At 42.0% G+C, this 19,495-nt stretch overlaps 1 long non-coding RNA gene across 2 annotated transcripts in view; it reads right to left on the bottom strand.

The window, feature by feature from the left end:
- LOC149873815 (uncharacterized) overlaps positions 1-19,495 on the bottom strand; it is a 303,143-nt gene that overhangs the window by 51,111 nt on the left and 232,537 nt on the right. For both annotated transcript variants that reach the window (XR_016439886.1, XR_016439887.1), the window contains one exon: positions 18,331-18,618. This is a non-coding gene — a long non-coding RNA (uncharacterized LOC149873815). The remainder of the gene's footprint in view (positions 1-18,330; positions 18,619-19,495) is intronic.

Here is a 19,495-nt window from a genome sequence, read left to right as displayed (position 1 = left end):
TTACTGTTTGCCATCTTTCATAATACTAGAACTAGGGAGACACACAAGAAAATCTTTAGGAAGCAGGTATAAAACTAACAAACAGATGTTCTTTTTCACACACCATGTGATAAACTCATGGAACTCAGGGCCTCAAGAAGCTACAGAGCAGACAATTTAATCAAGTTTTAAAATAGATTCATTTATGCAGGTTAGGTCTATTGGTAGGTATCAAACATCATAGTTACAGGTGCAGCCTCCAGATTAGGACTTCCAGGACCTCTAAATGCTGGAAGCTGTAACAGGAGAGGGGTAGGGGTCAGATCAGTCTAGATAGGCTCTGTAGTAGGGGTCAGATCAGTCTAGATAGGCTCTGTAGTTATGCTAAGTTTTAGTTAAGCTAAGGCACTGCAAAGGACCTTGGGGTAGTAGGCTTCACTGACTACTGAATGACCTGATAACAGAAGCAGTGAGTAAATCCACTGACTCAGTAAGAACAAAAAAATACAGTAGCTGAGCAACTTGAGAAGGACAAAGAAAAAATTTGTTAGTAAAGTAAAGATAACAAGAGGTGAACTATAGGGGTGTTTATACATGTGCTCTGGGAGTGGAGGGGTGGTGCTTTAATTAGAGTGGCTCTGAGACCCACTCTAATTAAAGTGCATGGAATGTCCTGTGTATCAACATCCCCATGCTAAAAAATGGCGCTGGGGCACGTTAACTAATGCTTGTAGAATGAGCTTTAGTTAAAGTAGCCCCACCACCATTTTTCAGCTCAGAGATGTTGATACACATGACGCTGGAGTCTGCTGGAGTGTGGTAATTACTTGAGTACTGTAATTACAGCACATTGGAGCAGCTGTGCTGTACATGTATAGGCACCCTAGATGCCCAAAACCAGCAGGGAGTGAGCTGTAGTTTCTTGAATTCAGCAGGAGGTGAGCTGCAGGTGTCCACATTTGCCAACGAGACAAGTAAAAATGAACATCTTGACACAGAGAGATAAGAATTGTCACAAGGTAGGGACATCTCTGCTATAAATACACAGGTTGAAAGACTTGCCTTCTCTTAGGCTAGGGACAGAGATTCAAAAAGCCGAGCCTGAATTGATTCAATCTCTGCAGGTTAGTCTCACCTGGCCAGGCTAACCCAGTTTGTAATTGCTCAGACATCCCAGAAATGCAAGCACATGCCTGCAGTGGCTCAGGCAGGAAACTGGGGAGGCACTAAAGCAGCCCTCCCTACCTTTTTACATTGCTGAGCTGAGGGAGGGGCATGGTCCAGCCCCGGCAAAATGCTCTGATTAAGGAAGGGTTCCCACCCCCCCACACCTTGATAACAGAGCATTTATCAGCTTTGTTATCAGCATTTAACACCCTATCAGAAAACAAAGCCCCTCTCATTAGTTCAAGCTCTTCTTAAACAACTTTTTCCAAGGAAGGAACAGAGGGACATTACCAGCTCCCCGTTGATTAGCTCCTAAAAGAACACAGTCCTGTCTGCCTTTGTCCCATCTGCCACAACAGGGGCTATAGCCAGCATGTGGTCTGCTGGCTAATGCTGAGAGGTGTCTGTAAGGCTTAGGAGAAGGGAGTGGTGAGAGGAGGGGAGGGAGTAGGAGGAAGCCAGGTAGACACCTGAAGTCTCTGATGGAGCTCCAGCCAGACAGCAGAGGGGAGGGGCCACTCTGCTGTGAAACAGCCCAGCCCAGAGAACATGCTGGGGGAGTCTGATTTACCTTAAACCAGGAAGGGGTCCAGGACAGATATTGCATAAACCAGTTTGACCCAAATTAGTTAAGTCTGATTCTACATTCAACCAGGTTTATCTCAAACCAGTTTCCACCATTTTCAAACTGGTTTATGTGCACTGAATATCTGTTCTGCTACAAGTTTAAACAAGTTTCTGATCATTTAAACTGGTTTGGGTGTAATGTCTGTCCCTAGTGTTGTAACCTAGGGCAGCATTGGCTGCACATATGGTTTTATCATTATTTCAGGGCAGTTTCACCAAGCTGGGCTGATAGCTGTTAAGAAACAGTACACCTTTCCAAATTTGCACCAAGAAGCATGAATTTGAGTTGTTTTGGCTACATCACATGTGTGCTCTAAGAGCCTTGTTGCAGGAAACAGCTTCTCAGAGAACACAGACCTGAGCAGTCTGAGTGACAGTGACCAAGAGCAACAGCAGGCAAAAGCCAGGCCGGGAACACTCAGCCTCTCCCATGCCACAGAACAACAGACTGTACATAAATAGCCTTTCCTTTAACCTTCGCTTTGTAACAGTGTGAGAGACAGGATATTGGGATAGATGGACCTGTGGTCTGACCCAATGCAGCATCTCTTGCGTTCTTATGATGATAAAAAGTTTAAGATGGAAAATACTTAGTTTAAAAAAAAAAAAGGAAGAAGTGAAAAAAGAGCAGATTTAACAGTAGGTTAGCCATGAGGACTGTAGTTATGTAAGTCATGTAAGTCAAATCTGAATGACATAATTAAAGCTGAATGAAATGGCCCATTCCAATAGGAATGAATGACAAAGGCAGCATTTGTGTTTAAGTGGGGGTGGGGGGTGGAATCTACTGTGACTCCAACTCCAGTCCTGACTTAGGCTTGGGTTAGAGTTGGCTGTAACTTTAACTCTGATTCCAAGCCCAGGTCAGGGCTAGAGCTGGAGCCACAACAGCTGCCTGTCTCTCCTACTCCCCTACCACCACACACACCCTGTACTCAAATCCAAGCCTAGGGGCTTTTCTCTTCCATGTTGAATGGGGAAAGGCTCATCTTTGAGTCAAGTAAATACAATAAATATAACAATAGAATAAGAAGAAGTCTATTTCAGTACTAGTAACCAAGAAAAACAAGTAGTGCCAGATCTCCATGGTATACCGTTTTTATAGGTTTGTATTTTTTTCACATAAGTAAACATAGGAAGATAATGACATATTTGATGCCAAGAGTGAAATCCTTACCCCCACTCCAGCTGATTTACAGTGGATAAAATGACCAGCACGGCACAAAAAACACAAACCCTATGGTGGCTGTGGGGAAAAAAAAACCCTGTCTTGGATTTGAGTAAATGTAGTCCATCCATACATATGTAGAGTTGATTCATTCATACCTCTGGGCCTGCCAACTGCTGGAGCATCCCAGGATCAGACGGGCAGGAAGGTGGCTTTACGTGACCTTGGAGGTGCAGCTCAGAATCTCACCCAATGCTTCCTTACACTTCTCTAAATTAACTATTCAGGCCCAAAAGTTCTGAACAGTTCAGCTAAGTTACAGGGCAATACAGGTTCCTCTTGGTCATTATCCTTCATGTATGTAGGGTGCCTTGGCACTCACACTGTTTGAATTAGAATTGTGGTTCCAGAATCATTTGTGTAAAAGCAGCAGAAGAGAAAGCAGTATCAGGCCATCTGTTAAAATTCATAAGGCTCCAATGCAAACAACAGCTTCTAGGGATGGGTGAAGGAATGTGTGTAAAATAATGTGAATCACAGAATGCAAACAACCATTACCTCCAGCTTGAACCAAACTGGCACCTTTACAGTGGTTTTGAAAAATGTTAAGTTCTGGTTTGCTTTGTTTTAAAATTGTTGCATCCTGCTTCACTTCCCGATTTTGACAAGAAGTTGAGAAGTCAAAAAAAATTCTTATTTCTCAATATTACTCACCTAAGTAAAGCAAGGAAACTAGAAATAAAAGGCTATAATATCGCTTACAAGGTTTCCAGTTTTATTTTTTGATCAAATAGCATGGAGAAGTTTACTTCAAATAAACAAATAAATTGTAGGTGCGATACTCATGAAACAAAACCTGCAAATAAGATCCTTTAATATTTTGAATTGGATAGATATTACTCAAAGAATATTTACATCTACTCCCCAGGTGTTACCAGGAATTGTTTCTAAATTACATATCTATTTACTAATATTTTGTAATATTTAAAATAATACACTAGATTTATATTATTCATTTGATTTATAATACTAACTTCTTATAATGCAATTGCTAGAAAGCTAATAGAACTTCAGCACTTTAATGTAATATTGTCATTGAAATACTTCACGGTAATGTTCATGTCTAGATTTGTTTTAGAGATACACAAAATACATTGAAATAAAGAAGCAAAATATGGAATATATATATTAGAAAAGGAATGCATATATTTATGTATATGTTCTGAGGTTTTCAAAGCCAGTTATTGGATTTGGATGCCCAATTTTTATTATTTTCATTCTAAATTAAACTTCTCTTCATTGATTAAAACCTCATCTTTGAAAGTAAATGGTCATGTTATTTCTTTCACAATGACATTTTTAAAAATCATAACTGCATACTTGGCAATTCATTTTCCTAATATTTATACAAATAAGGGGGCAACTTCAAGTTTTAGAGTTTTTTTCTGGCAATTGTTATGCTTTTAGAGATATTTTAGAGAAACCATTCTTCTGCAAGCTTCACACTTTCTATACCAAATCTTGCAAACTTTGGTCTGCATCACTGTGATGAAGATCCCAGCTGCATTCTAATGCTGAAGTCCTACTCCTCCTTCAAAAATGAAATAAACCAGAGGCATTGTGTTCACAGTGGGGCCAATCCAAAAAAGATGAATTTGAGAACCAAACTAAGACTTGATTTCATCTGTAAACATCAGAGGTGAGTTCAAGATAAGTAAAAATGGACACCATTCACCTTCAGAAATAATTTTTAAAAGCACTGTTTCCACAACTTTCCATACATTTACATACTTTATACCAGGGGTACCTAATTCACCCCATCACCTTGGCCCACTCTGGACTGCAAGATTCCTTGTGGGCTGGATCGAGACCACAGAGATCCTAATGGGTCAGATCCAGCCAAGACTGCAGAGGCAGAGCAAGCAACAGTGGCAGGCCTGGGGGTTAACACAGCTGTTGCTCACTGCTGCCACTGATATACACTGTCATAAGGCTCTATGCCCCATATTTCAGCAGTGAACCACCCTCACTTGCCCCGCACCTGAATTCCCAGCCCTTCTACAAGAATCATAGGCCACAGAATACAGCTCTACAGGCCTTAAGTTTGACATCCCTGCTTTATATTAAGTAGTACGTGCATAAAGCTGTGTACAAGACAAGAATAATGACCTAGTACAGTACAAAATTAGAAGACCTTTCAGTGTGACAAGTAGGATTGGTCTAAAATCTGTAATTTCCATGTTTGCAATGAAGAGTTTAATAAAAAAATGACCAAAACAATTTATAAAAAAAAAAAAAAAATGTATCCATTTGAAGAGCTATGGAATGGGTACAATTTTGTGAGCTTAAGACATACTTCCTGGGTGCAACTGAAGTCATGCAGAAAAGCCAGGTTTATAGCATAGGTGTGACCTCCATCCTCCATGCACATTTGGATAATTAAAAATCCTCCCCTGGAACGTTCACAGAAATAAAAATCCATAAAATGGGAGCAGGCTTGGTCTAAGCACCTCTTATATCAACAGGCGTAAAAAGCTTGGTGTGTTTAGCTTAACATGAAGAAAATTAAGAGGTGACTTAATTATACTATACAAGTGCCTTCATAGGGAAAAAAAATGCAGTGTGCTCAAAGACTTTACAGTCTTATAGAGAAAGGCATACAAGAACCAAAGACTTGTACTTAATGCCAAGCAAATTCAAATGAAAACCAAGGCACAGATTTTTAACATTGAGGGTAATAACCAAGGGACAAAGTGCCAAAGAAAGCATTGGATTCTCCTTCCCTTGATATCTTCGGGTCAAGGCTAGATGTCTCTCTGAAAGAAATGTTAATTAAACATAAGTTATTGCACTCCATACAGAGGAGTCCAAGGGGCATTCTATGGTTTGCGGTTAGGGTGGCCATCATAGAGGACAGTCCGATTGTCCTCTGTCCTTCTCTTCTCTTGAACAGAAAAACAGAGGACATAAAGGCATCAGATTTTGTATCAGTAGAGGACAGAATAGCAGAAAACTGGAATGTCCTCTATGATGACCACCCTACTTGCGTTATACAGGGGGAAGACAAGGTTGTCTATTGGTCCCTGTGGGCCTTCAAGTCTAGAATCTGTGAAAACCCAGTTTGTTTCTATTTGACTGGCTATAATAAATAACAGGTGAAGAGTGGATTTTTTTTCTGCCAAAGTTATTACAGGTCTTTATTTTAGTCAGCCTTGCAGCCTTTGGGTATCTTGCTTAAACTGCACAAAAGAAAGCAGCCAATTCTGAAGACCCTATTCAAGATAGCAGCTTACCATTATGGCAGGGTTGAGTCCACCTGTAGACAAAGAAAGGGTGGTAGGTGGATGGCAGTGTCTCAAAAGGTTGCTTTGCCTCACCAATTTTTCTGCTTATTTCATGAGACAAAGCAATAAAAGACAATTCAGGCAGCTGTCCTAAAAGCAAGCATGACCCAACCCAAGAAATTTCACTGTAGAACCTAAAATAAAAGTATCTTATTTTGAATAACCAGCCATAACCAATCTATCACTTTACTGCACTCCCTTGTGAGGCCCTCAAAACATTTTAGAAGCACGGATGAACTAAGACTCCCTATTGCCCCCTGGAAGATAGGGAGAAATTGTATTTCTGCCTTTGCTTTACAGGCTGGATACTGAAGCAAAAGAACACCCAGGGCTCTGCAGTGTCTCAAGGAATATAGTAAGGCATGCCATTGTGGCATGTTGCCAAGAGCAGGGACTGAACCGTGGAGCTCCAACTCTTCTCTAAGGGGAGGTGGGAAAGGACAGTTCACTGTTGGTAGTAGTGTAACTAGGGTGGGGAGACCAGTTGGTGACTTAGAGGGTGCAGCAGCAGGATCCTGCAGCACTCCAAACTCTCTGATATTCAATAGTCATTCTGCCCAGGCCTCAGAAATTGGAGGTTACACCTCTGGTGGTTGGCTTTCCTTTGCCTACACTGGACTGCCTCTTCTAGCTGGTGTATTGGGCAGACAGAAATCACAACTCCATCCCTTCCCTATCTACCTGTTGCATAGAGTGGGGAGGAGGTGGGAAGGTTGCTGAATATATGCTATTGTTGTATTAAAAATGAAAGTTTTATGATGCACTAGATGGGAAATTAACAGATAGGGTGTTTAGGGGAAGCACAAGGATTTTTGCTGCCCTAGACGATCACAATTTTGCTGCCTTCCCCTGTAATGTGCTTGGGACCTAGTGAGGGAGGAAACCAGACAGAGCCCCAAAACAGTGGTTCAGCAGCTCTACAGCTGCCCTGCTCACTTCTGCATGTGCCCAGACTCCCCAGAAGGCCCCAGTGAGTATATGCGAGGTGTGTGAACACTGTTTTTTGCCACCACCCCCTTCACTATGCTACCCTAGGCGGCCACCTGTGGTACCTGGCCAATTACGCTGACCCTGAGGGTACTCCCTTATCAACTGGAGGCCAAAGGATAGTCCGTGAATGGGCAAGTTCTAACACTGTGTGGACAACCAGGCAGGGTTAAGCGGTAGTGTGGTACAATAAATAGAGAACTGCCCTAAGACTCAGGAATAGAACTACACAAACAACAGTATTCTGAGTTTGGCTCCTGAACCGAAAAACTGGAGGGGAAAAAAAAAGGTTCAGGTCAACCCAAAACAGAATTAATTTAGTTTCTCTTCCAGTAAAATGACATTTAAAAATGCTTCGATTCAGATATCAAATATTTTATTTGTCCTGATGTTAAATGTTTTGTTTTGTTCTTAGGTTATTCAAAAGTAAGAACAATATTGAATCATAATAGATTTTAAGTAAAAGTTTTGTTTTAAAAAAATGGGTTCACTTTTTGAGTATTTTCATTCCTTTGGCTGGACTTTTAGACTTTGCTGGACCTAATATTAAAATACTTCAAGAAAATATTCTGGAATTATTGCACATTTTTCCATCAAGCAACCACCAGGTTGTACTGGAAATTTCAACGGAAAACCTGTTTTTATAAAAATAAAAACCTGATTTCCAGAATATGAAAATTAATTTGGTTAAAAGGCAGTTTTTCTATGTACATCAAATTGAACCCTCTTTTGAGCTTCAGTCACTGCTAAACACGTGGACTGATTTTTCAAAAAATGAACACAGAATCACCCATCAACAGTTTTGGGCTATATGCTGTTGGAGGCACAGTAAAGGGGCCTGAGTTATAAGCATGGGGGTTCAACATTTTCTGAACATCAAGGCCCTTCTAATGTATCTCAAATTTATCAGAAAAAAATTAGGGTGCCCAAAATCACTAGCCCTTCTGAAAACTTAAGCCAGTTCCTCTTGCACCTATTCTGCATTATATATTTCTTCATTCTCAATTCATATTCCCTCAAATCAATGCTTAGTATTAAATGTTGGAACATTTAAGCTTTTTGTAATATACATAATCCAAAATACCCAATGTTTTCCAATCTAAAACATTTGCGCAGTTCTAGTTTTAAGCTTATTGGAGTAACAGGGGTTAGCCTATTCTTGATAGTGAAAGAAAGTGTGGGTAGGTTGCAAGCCTCCAGCAAGTTAAACTGCTGTATCAAAAGGTTTCCGTTAAATCCAGGGTTTCCTCTTGATTTTTCACAGGACTTGACAACATATCAATATTCTTATTTTTGTTCTACTTTATGCTCCACAAGAATTATAATACCAGGCAAAATTCAGATGTGGCTATCAAGTTAAACGCCTACAGCTATGTACTCTACCAGTTTCTGAAGGGATTTAAATTACTACACCAAAAAGCCAAAAGAAAGCATAAATTAAGTTAGATAAGAGGCTACTTTAACTTACACTTTCAAGTAGATCTGAGAGACTGTGAATAAATAAAAATAAACTTCTATACTATATACACATCATGTTTGAATTTGGCCCTGTGAGTCCAGAGGAATCTACATAATAAGTCAAGACTGGGATAAATCTAAGTTAGGTTAACATATATGTTGAGACTACTGGAAAAAAGCCCCAAAACTGTGCAAATCTAGATTCACTCCATACTCAGACTTGCTTAAACTTGCTGAGAGTCATCTGTGAATTTGGCCCCTGGAATGGTGCCTACTACACAGAATTTCACAATTTAGTTGAAACCAGAACTACAAGTCTTACAAAAATGGTTTCTGAAACACAACTATGAATTCACCAAAGGGCATATATATCTTCTGTCATATCAGGGCATTAATGAATTCTGAATAAACAAAATATAAGGTATTGGGATAAGTAATAAAGCTCTACCTAATGATGCTTCTAGAGATATACCGGACAGGAAGATTCATTGATTTGCTGATTTGTTATGGATACAATTAATTCAAGACTACCTCTGCCTGGTAAGCATAAAGGTGCTTACTGAGGCCATCCAGAACACTCAGATAAATGAAATGTCAGTCTTCAGCTCAAGGAGACAATGTGGATGGGTGGCCCATACTCAGTGCCATACTCAGAGCCACATCTTTTAACTTGAGTGACACACAGAATTTGAACTTTTCAAATGAACTATAGTGGCATGTGAGCACATGAACTATAATGTAACATATTATGGCATAAGTTCTATAGGCAATGCCTCAAGTCCCAGCTTCTGGAGTCATACTAGTGTACAAGAGTATATAGCCTAGCTCAATGTTGCCCTCCGCCTTGATGACCAACAGTGATGCTGTAGTACTGAGACATAGGGGGTGATACCCTTAGATATTCTAAACCTTGCCTGGTCCTAGAGCTTTAGAATCATAGCAAAACAGAGAAGTCTGGCTGGAAAAGACTTCCATCGGTCATTTAATCCAACCCCTGCCTAATGCAGGGTCTTCTCTATCCCAACTATCCTATACAAATCCAGAATCTAACCTATTAGCAAAACTACAGTCAACCTGGACAGCACAAGACATAAAACCCTAACCTTCCATGGGCAAAGAAAAGGGACCATGACAGTCAATGTCCTGCTTCTATAAAACGTTATTACTATACACTCAGGAAAACACAGGAAGAGGGCTATACAACCACTCACTAGAGGAAGGCAAAAACCCCCACAGTCCAAAAAGGCATGTCAAGTCCTCGGTTGCTATATGTTTATTTTCCCTGGTTTATTTTCTTTTGTACTGTTCCTGCTTTTATTTCTAATACATTCAATAAGCTCATCTGGCTCCCGTCCCAAACACACCACTGGCCTATTAACTTGGCAGTCTGGTCATCTGCTTCAAACATCTTGGGGAATATACACTTCAGAGTTTCAGTGAAGAGGGGTTGTGCTGTATTGAATAGTTCCATGAAAGACCCATGAACCCTCCACCAGAGGATAAGCTGCACTCATCAAGGTGATTTTCTTTACTAGCTCATTGTAACTCTGGTGGTTTTGCAGTGGTGACTTGGTGTGCCTACTATTACACTTGTCTTAGATCAGAACCCACTAGAACAATCCCAGCAGGTTCTAACTGAAGTCAATGGGACTATACAAGGTGAAAGAGCCCAAGTAATGAATTCCAATATAGGGTGAGGCCGTTAGACTGCCACTATGTTATGACCTTTGTTTACTATGTATAGGAAAAAATATTGCTGGGCTATTTGTACATTAGCAAAATGGGTTAGTCCAAGGAGGAGGGACACATCAGCAGCTAATATAAAATGACTTCCCTGTAACTAAGACAGTTTATATCCAGCTAGAGATCACCACCTCCCCCACCCTATGGGAGTGACTTAAAACAGGAATTTCCATGCTTTTCCCCTTGTCTGTTGTTCTGCTAGTATTAATTTCTGTACTATTAATTTAGCCTAGTATGTTTGACTTCTGGAAGTAATTTTAACTGGTGGGTGCATTCCACCTTCCATTTGCCAAGGCTTACTCCAATTTGTATTTCAACCTTTCCTTATTCATAGGATTGCCACCTCTGCCTTAAGGTCTATGACATACCTATGATGGGAAAAACCCTCAAATCCAATCCAAACAAGCATAAGCAGAGCCAAGAAGATTTCAATACAGGCTTTATCTATAGATTAATGATATTGCATCACAAACATAAATGTCAATCAGATATCAAAGAACAAAGGTGTGTTGAATAATGTGCAAGCTAAGAGGGTAATTCTCTACAGGTCTCATGACATCACTTTCTGCTGTTTCCAGCTTGATCCTTTAATGGCATGATACAACAGAACAGCATGAGAGCCTGGAGACAGTCCATAAAGCCCTAGCTAAATTATATCGCTAGTTGGAATAGAAGCTATTCTGTCCAAGTGTTGATTGCTTGTGGTAGTTACCCTTTTGATGCCCTTCCCACTTCTTAAGTGTTTAATATTGCTCCCCCCCGACCCATCCACTTGTTTAACATTTCACTGCAAATTGTAGTAGGCTGTGTTTTTAATCCCTCCTAACACTTTTTCCAGATGGAAACTCTATCGGGAAGGAAACACATTGTAAAAAAAATACTTTGTTCAATGAATCACCTAGTTATGAGATCTGGATTACTTGGGAAGGATAGACCCAAAAAGTGTACACTGCATAGCTAGCATTACTCCAGTTTTCTTCAAACAGGTGCTTTTATGTAACATGACAGGTTATTACTTTTGCCCTTGGCCATGGTTGGGTAGGACTACAAAAAAGTAAATAAATATCAAGAGTGATTTACAGTCAACGTACTGTTGTACCATCATGGCACCACTCCTACCCAATAGTACGAGACAAAACACTCCCTTTGGTTTGTTATTTGGATGGAATAGTTGGGTGGAGAAGAAGCATGTGGGAGGATGGCTATTTTCCAGCAATATAAACTCTCTCCTCAGGAGATGTCCCTTACAACAAGGAATTCCTTGTGACATCACAAGCAGCTTGACATCACAGTGATGCACAGAAGCTGGAACAGTTCCCATTATGTTTTATAATACAGCCAAAGTAGGATGAGCAAGTCATACAAGGACAGTAGAGCACTGGCTGCCTTTATACAGAGAGTTTTATTTTGATTTTTGAAATATTTCAGTAAGACGTTTTTCAAAATGATAGTGTTTGTCTCTGTAGAAACAGAAAGAAAACCTGCACGCACATATAAAATATGGTCGTTTTGGTTTTCTCTGTTAAAAAAAAAATCACAAATTTTCTGATAAAACCCCAAAATTCTCTAATTAAAAAACCGAAACTTGCATTTATCCACGATTAAAATGAAATATCACTATATATTCATATCAGTTTAACATAATGTTTTATAGATATATTTACAATTTTAAAGCAATTTGGAAGCCTACCAGTGCCTCAATCTTCTAATAAAATAAATTCTAAATACTTATATATTTTGGCATTTGTTTTTGTTTGTTTTTTTTAATCATGGAAAATCAGAGCTCTTCCTGCCCACTTCACTCACCAGGATGCGGGTCCAGCTACAGCTGTCCCTACCCCTCATTGCTTTGTGGCACTGAGCAGCCCTGATATGCTGGTGCCTTGCCGTTGCCCCTCACTCCCAACCCATGGCTACCCCAGTCCTGCTGGAGCCCCTCACTCCGAAACTAGGTTTCCACCACCCCCACCCCCCGGCACCATGCCAGCGCTCTTCACTCCTGACCTGCAGCCCCTTTCACCACCCAGCCCTGCCAGAGGGGGCCCTTAGCTGACCCCCACCCCACATGGACTCACAGTATGGTGCTCTGTGGGGACATGGCAGGGACAGTCTCCAACATGATGTGCATACAGTGCACCCCATGCAGAATCCCAGGCAGCAGCTGGGGCACCACATACTGCCCCACACCACTGGCTGGGACAAGGACTGGGCTAAGGCTAGGGTATGGCAGAGAGGACCAGCACTGTGCTCAACAGAAGCAACATGAAGCCAAGCATGGCTCTGGCCCAGGCCATGCTACAGGCAGCAGGAGGAGTGCAAGAGGCTCCAGGGAATCTCCATCCCATCCAGGCTAGAGTGCAGTGGTTGCTGCAACTCTGATTCATGCAGGCAGTGGCAGAGCGTATCCAGCCCTGATGCAGGCTGGAGGGAGGAGGTATCCCTCACCTGTGGTATCCCTTGCCCTGGGCTGTGGCTCCTGGGCCACAGCTCCCCCCTGCCCAGGTCTCCTAGCCACCTCCCTGAGAGCATGGGAACCAGCCTGAGGGCTCTGGCCTGTCTATGCATCTCCCTGCCACCCATGAAGTATCCCCCACTCACTGGAGGGGCAGTTCTCACTGGCAACAGTTCACAGATGGGTTCACCAGTGGCACTGAGCACTGCCTCAGATCCCCTGCCCCACTGCAGCCCCAGCACCCAAACATCTTCCCCTAGCAGGCACCTGCCCCACACACCCCTTGCTACACATATATATGCCTCACACAGCCCCCCAGACAGTCCCCAATCCCTGGCCCTCCAACCCTTCCTCCCCACAGACTTATCTGTATCCAGCTGCTGGGGCTGCTCCCACCACCCTTCCTGACTGTATTGCCAGCCATGTGTGTATGTATGTACACATGCATGTGGCACCCCTGACCTCCCACTACCCTCCCCCACTCTCCCCAGCCTCAAGCAGCTCCTTGCAGGCTGGAACGCTGCCAGCCTGCAAGGGGAAACCTGCAGTTTCTTGCTTCAAAGGAGAAAACCTGCATTTTTCTCCTTTAAAAGGGAAAATTCACTTTTGTTTTCATGGGAAACAGAAAACCCAAAACCCTGGTCATCACATTCTAATTGGTGCTGCTCCAATGCACTAATACAAATATTTTAAAGTGTTTCCCTTAAAAAAAAAAACCTTCAAAAAAATAAATAGGCCCCTTCCAGCACTACTACTCTTGGCTTATTTGTTATGCAGCAAGCTGGTATCAGTGAAAAAAAAATTCTGCTTGTAAAATCTGAGGATAATTATCTCGAGCTAAATATTACACAATAATGATACTTCAGTAAGGGAAAGAAACTTCTTTACTACTGGGAGAATTATGGGAGCATATACTCTATTCAGGTCTCTCTCTAGGAATACCACACAAGGCCTTCATTGTGACACAACAAGAAAGAACTCTGATACTAGTGGGAAAAAACCCTTCCTCTTACAGCTGCAAGATACATTTTGAAAACAAATACTAATTAACAGTCAGAAGGTTCCCAGCAATTAGAGACTGATAACACATAATTAACTCAAGTTAAGGATAACACAAAATTGTTTTTCAGATATATAAGGAGTAAAAGGAAGTCCCAGCGCAGTATAGGACCACTACTGAACAGGCAAAAGCAATTGGTGACAGACAGGGGGGACAAGGCTGAACTCTTCCATGAGTTTTTTACCTCAGTGTTCCTAAATGAGGGGCAAAACAAGTCTCACAATGGGATGGTAGAGAGACAACAGCTAGGTGCCAGACCACCAAGCATTGACCCTAAGATAGTACAAAGTCACTTGGAAGGACTGGATGCATTTAAGCTGGCAGGCCCAGATGAGCTCCATCTGAGGGTACTGAAGGCACTGGCTGATGTCATTGCACAGCCACTGGAAAGAATATTTGCGCACTTGTGGTGCACGGGTCAGGTCCCAGAGGACTGGAAAAGGGCCAATGTGGCTTCTTTTCAAGAAGGGGAGGAAAGAGGATCCAGGCAACTACAGGCCAGTCAGTTTCACCTCCATCCTTGGTAAAGTCTTTGAAAAGATTATTAAGGCTTGTATATGTGAGAGCCCAGCAGGAAAAATTATGCTGGGGGGAAACCAGCATGGGTTTGTAACAGGTAGATCATGCCTGACTAATCTAGTCTCTTTTTATGACCAGGTTACAAAACACCTGGACACAGGAGTAGGGGTGGATATCATTTATTTAGACTTCAGGAAGGCCTTTGATACAGTATTCCACCCCATCCTGGTGAACAAATTAAGAGGCTGTGACTTGGATGATTACATAGTCCGGTGGATGGCAAATTGGATAGAGGGTAGTGGGCAGTGGGGTCCCACAGGGCTTGGTTCTTGGACCGATACTCTTCAATGTCTTCATCTGTGACTTGGACGAGGGAGTGAAGTGTACTCTGTCCAAGTCTGCAGATAATACAAAACTGTGGGAAGAAGTGGACACACTGGAGGGCAGGCCACAACTACAGGCAGGCCTGGACAGGTTGGACAAATGGGCAGACAACAATAGAATGCAATTTAACAAGGAGAAATGCAAAGTGCTGCACCTAAGGAGGAAAAATGTCCAGCACACCTACTGCCTAGGAAATGACCTACTCGGCAGCATGGAAGCAGAAAGGGATCTTGGAGTCCTAGTGGACTCCAAGATGAACATAAGTTGTCAGCATGACAAAGTCATAAGCAAAGATAACTGCACTTTATTGTGCATCAGCAAATGCATGACAAACAGAACCAAGGAGGTGATACTTCCCCTCTGTTGGGCACTGGTCAGACTGCAGTTGGAGTACTGTGTCCAGTTTTGGGTGACACACTTTAAGAGGAATGTGGATAACCCAGAGAGGGTCCAGAGAAGGGCCACTTGTATGGTTAAGGGCTTGCAGGCCAAGCCCTACGAGGAGAGACTAGGGCACCTGGACCTCTCCAGCCTCCGCAAGAGAAGGTTGAGAGGCGACCTTTTGGCTGCCGATAAATTCATCATGGGGGCGCAGAAGGGAATTGGTGAAGCTCTACTTACCAAGGCACCCCTGGGGGTTACAAGAAATAATGGCCATAAGCTAGCAGAGAGCAGATTTAGACTGGACATTAGGAAGAACTTCACAGTGAGAGGGACCAAAATCTGGAATGGGCTCCCAAGGGAGGTGGTGCTCTCCCCTACCCTGGGGGTCTTCAAGAGGAGGTTAGATAGGCATCTGGCTGGGATCATCTGAACCCAGAACTCTTTCCTGCCTGTGCAGGGGGTCCGACTTGACGATCTGTTGAGGTCCCTTCTAACCCTAACATCTATGAATCTGTGAATAATTCAGTGCTAAAGTGAGATAAACTAGACAACCTTTTTTCCAGGGATGTTTTCATTTAGGATAGGAAAGCTCAAATGAAATTAACCTAGACCAGTAAAAAGGACTCCTCTCCAGCTAGGTTGATCTCCTGATCATATGTAACAGAGACACCTAATCTGGGAGACGGGCTGTGCCTACACATTCATTAATGTACCATAGTTACAGTGCATTAAGTTTAGTACTTGGATAACCAAGTACCAAATGAATGTGCAGTACTGTAAAAACACATGGGATTTTACAGATGCTAACTGTGCAGTAGCCTAATACTACTGCACAGTAGCATATTAGCATGGATTTTGCCTGGCACGTTACTGCACAGTGTTATTAGGCTATGATGCAGCTAGCGTCTTGTGCAGACGCACCCAGAAGGAGCACCAATATGAATGTACCCCTTCCTGTAACTCTTCCAAAATAAATCAAGCTAGCACTTTAATTCTTCTACAAGCAAGAGCCTGGAAAAATTCAGATATCACACCTTTGCTGTGCAGATCATTTGTTCTGTGTTCTGCCTAGAACAGTGGGGTCCTGCTCCATTACTGGGCACTTTTAGGCACTACTGCAATGCCGATTATAATGAACAATATAGTTATATACATCTGATACAAAAACTGTCCCATCTCTCAATTATGTTTATTTAAGTCATTTACAACATGCAAAAACCAGGTGGAACCAGCAATTCTTATAGCCTCTTCTTTTACTTTCTCCCTTAGAAGTTAAACAGTGCATTTCCCTGTTATTCCCTCATGTTGTCTTATCCCTGCTTTCTGCAGGACACTGTGGCTAAGACTCACCTACATACTTTCAACTGAGTCAGTGGCACTTTCAACCCTTGGTCTTCCTTTACAATAGATTTAGGAGTTGCAGCATGTACTGACTGCTCCTCATTATAATTCAGCAGAGTTGGAGAGTAGGGGTTGTGCAACTCCAATATTTCTATTGCATGGTTACAGGCATTCATGTAATCTTAATATGCCTTTTAAGTGGATTGCGTGTGTACTCGCACTTTAATTTTCTGTGCTGTAGGTTCAAAGAAGCGCAGTAAACCAGCATTATATGTATTGTAGGTCCTGTGCAAAGATTTGAAAAATCTCCTTTAAAGCTCACATTGAAAGAACTGTGACATTGCATGGCATTTGTAACCTTACTTATCTAAATTAACACACCACTGTATTACCACTTAAAACAATACAGTTTAGGAAAAGTCTTCTTCAGTCTTTTTAGGGGGAAAAATATCTGCTGCTTCTCAACATGATTTTTTTGGAAATTTCTGTAAGAACATATTCATGTTCTTATAGTCTTATTATGTATTATTTGTTTTGCAGGACTGACTAGGAGCCCCAGGCACAGAGCAAGACTGCAGTTTTAGTCTCTGTAAAAATAAAAAACAAAAAAAATCCCATTTCCTAGCCTAATCTTGCTGCTTCTCTTACAAACTGCAATGTATTTCAGGGTTTTCCAGATCCCATTGAAGGAGAAATTAGTATCTTTTTTTAGTCTAGCTTGCTTATAAGTATGGTTCTTGAACAGAGGTGGTCACAGATGACACACAGGCATCTGAAATCTCAGTGCAAATATCTATGACTGCTAACCAAAGCACAAGTTATTTCTGTATACCAAGAACATGTGCTAATTGGACAGTTTAAAGCATAGCAAACCTTCTTGTTGGTTGCTGTTGTTTCTCTGAAAGAATCTGCATCTCCACACTATTGCCCACACAAAAGTTTTTTGCCAACCTTCAAACACAGTAAGAAAAACACTTCATACGTATGCACAAGAATGTCAACTGGTAACTCCCAGCATATTGTTGTGTAAATATACTCATGGGAGGAATAAAATGTGTGTCAAAAAGAATTGATGCTGGTGGACAAAGGGGGAGCCTTCTGTAGGCCCTTCAAGGCTTAAAACCTGTGAAGAATGAGTGACTAATTTATCAGTCCCAGTACTGAGCAGGGACTCAGGCCCAACGCCCCTGAGGCACATAAGCACTTAAGTCCCTTTGAGAATTTGGGCTGTAGTATTCCTGTGCACTGGTAAAATGGAAAGACTAGTTCATCACTGCTTTATTCCAGTTTTACTCTGATTTGTCTTGTTGAAATCAATTTACCTCAAGACTGCCGTGATTCTAGGGAGGATGACTACAGTCAAGAGGTCTCTCCAGCCCAGCTGTTAATAAAAAGTTACACAGAGATTCGGAGGCAGAGACAGAAAAAGAACCCTGATGCCTTTAAAACTTAATCTGAGTCCCTACCACAAGGCTATCCTTTCCCTCTGGGTTGCTCCACACACACCTGCAAAAAGGGTGGCAGTGAAAGACAAATGTGCCAGTGTACTTGGTATTAAGGACATTTATTTGCTATGAACCAAAAGGAGGCCAAGTCTAGAAAACTGTTCAATAGCGTTTTTTAGCTCAGTGTCTGCTGTGAAATCACTAAGGTTCTTTGTTTCTGCACATTTGCATTTGAAACAATAAAGGGAACAGCACACTGAAAACTCACATACCTTTGAGTATGGGGACAGGTCCTCATTTAGTGTAAATGATCATCCTCTCCAATGAAGCCAAGGAAGCAAATGCAACAGCTGTCCCATATCTTTTCAAGGGATGTCCGATGATAGTAAAGCAAGTCCGATACTAGTAAAGCAAGGAAGGAAGGATCCCTGGTAGAATTCAGCAGGCAAAGGTGTACTGGAACACCTACACTACTGCTTTTTAATCCCCTCCTGTGGGTCTAGGACAGTGGCTGTCAACCCATGGCCCAATCAGCACACTGCTGCAGCCCAAGTGACATCCTGTTAAAAAAAAAGAAAGGAAGTGAAGATATTTGACAGTGTAGAAATGAGAGGTATAACAGAATATTGATTTGTATTCCATTACTGTCAGATAACAGATACAAAACATTTTTAAATGGATACACAGGCAGTAAGTAGAGTGGCTGTGGCTCACATAACACATTGAGGGCTGCAAGTGTGGCCCACTATGGCAAATAGGTTAAGAACCACTGGTCTAGGGGGAGAATCCAGCAGTATCAAGAGAAAGAGGTCTCTGGCTGCCCCCCACCCCGGCCCCCTTTGTCCCCACCTCCCCCCTTCCTCCCCATAAAAGGAAGCCAATCAAATGTGGCAAAACCAACTCTCTCCTCCCAGGAAACAAGCATTTGGATAACAGAGCTGGAACACAAGGGGTTCCTCATTGTCAGGATACCCATACTCCTTCAGCTGAACAAAATGAGTCAGCTCTAGTCTCCCTTTCCTTTTTCTACTGCTTTGCATCTCCAGGCCTCCAAGAAGAAGCCCTGATGTTGCCCCTGCTTAGAACTAGGAGAAATGGGAATGAAATGAACTCCTGAGCTCCTGCCTATGCTATGAATATGTTCTGTCACTGCAGGAGAAGCAGAAGAGCAGTATGGCCAGAAAATTCAATGGGGGGCTGCTACAGCTAAGAGTGACTGTGAACACTGGGAAAAATGTAAAAATAAGGCCTTGGGCTGGAGGGCAAAGAACTGATTTGGGCAGGGGAACTAGAGATTATTGATATGCGACTGACAGGGCCTGAATGAATTGGTATAGGATTTGGGGGGAATAAAATTTATTGAAATGGGAGTGGAATCAGGTAGATATAGGGCTAATGAGGCAAAGACTTCAATAGTTGGGAAAAATGTCATGCTCC

This window comes from Crocodylus siamensis, chromosome 1 (genome assembly GCF_052110815.1).
Source record: "Crocodylus siamensis isolate JL-2025a chromosome 1, ASM5211081v1, whole genome shotgun sequence".
NCBI classification, from domain to species: Eukaryota; Metazoa; Chordata; order Crocodylia; family Crocodylidae; genus Crocodylus; species Crocodylus siamensis.
This window is presented reverse-complemented; position numbering and strand designations above follow the sequence as displayed.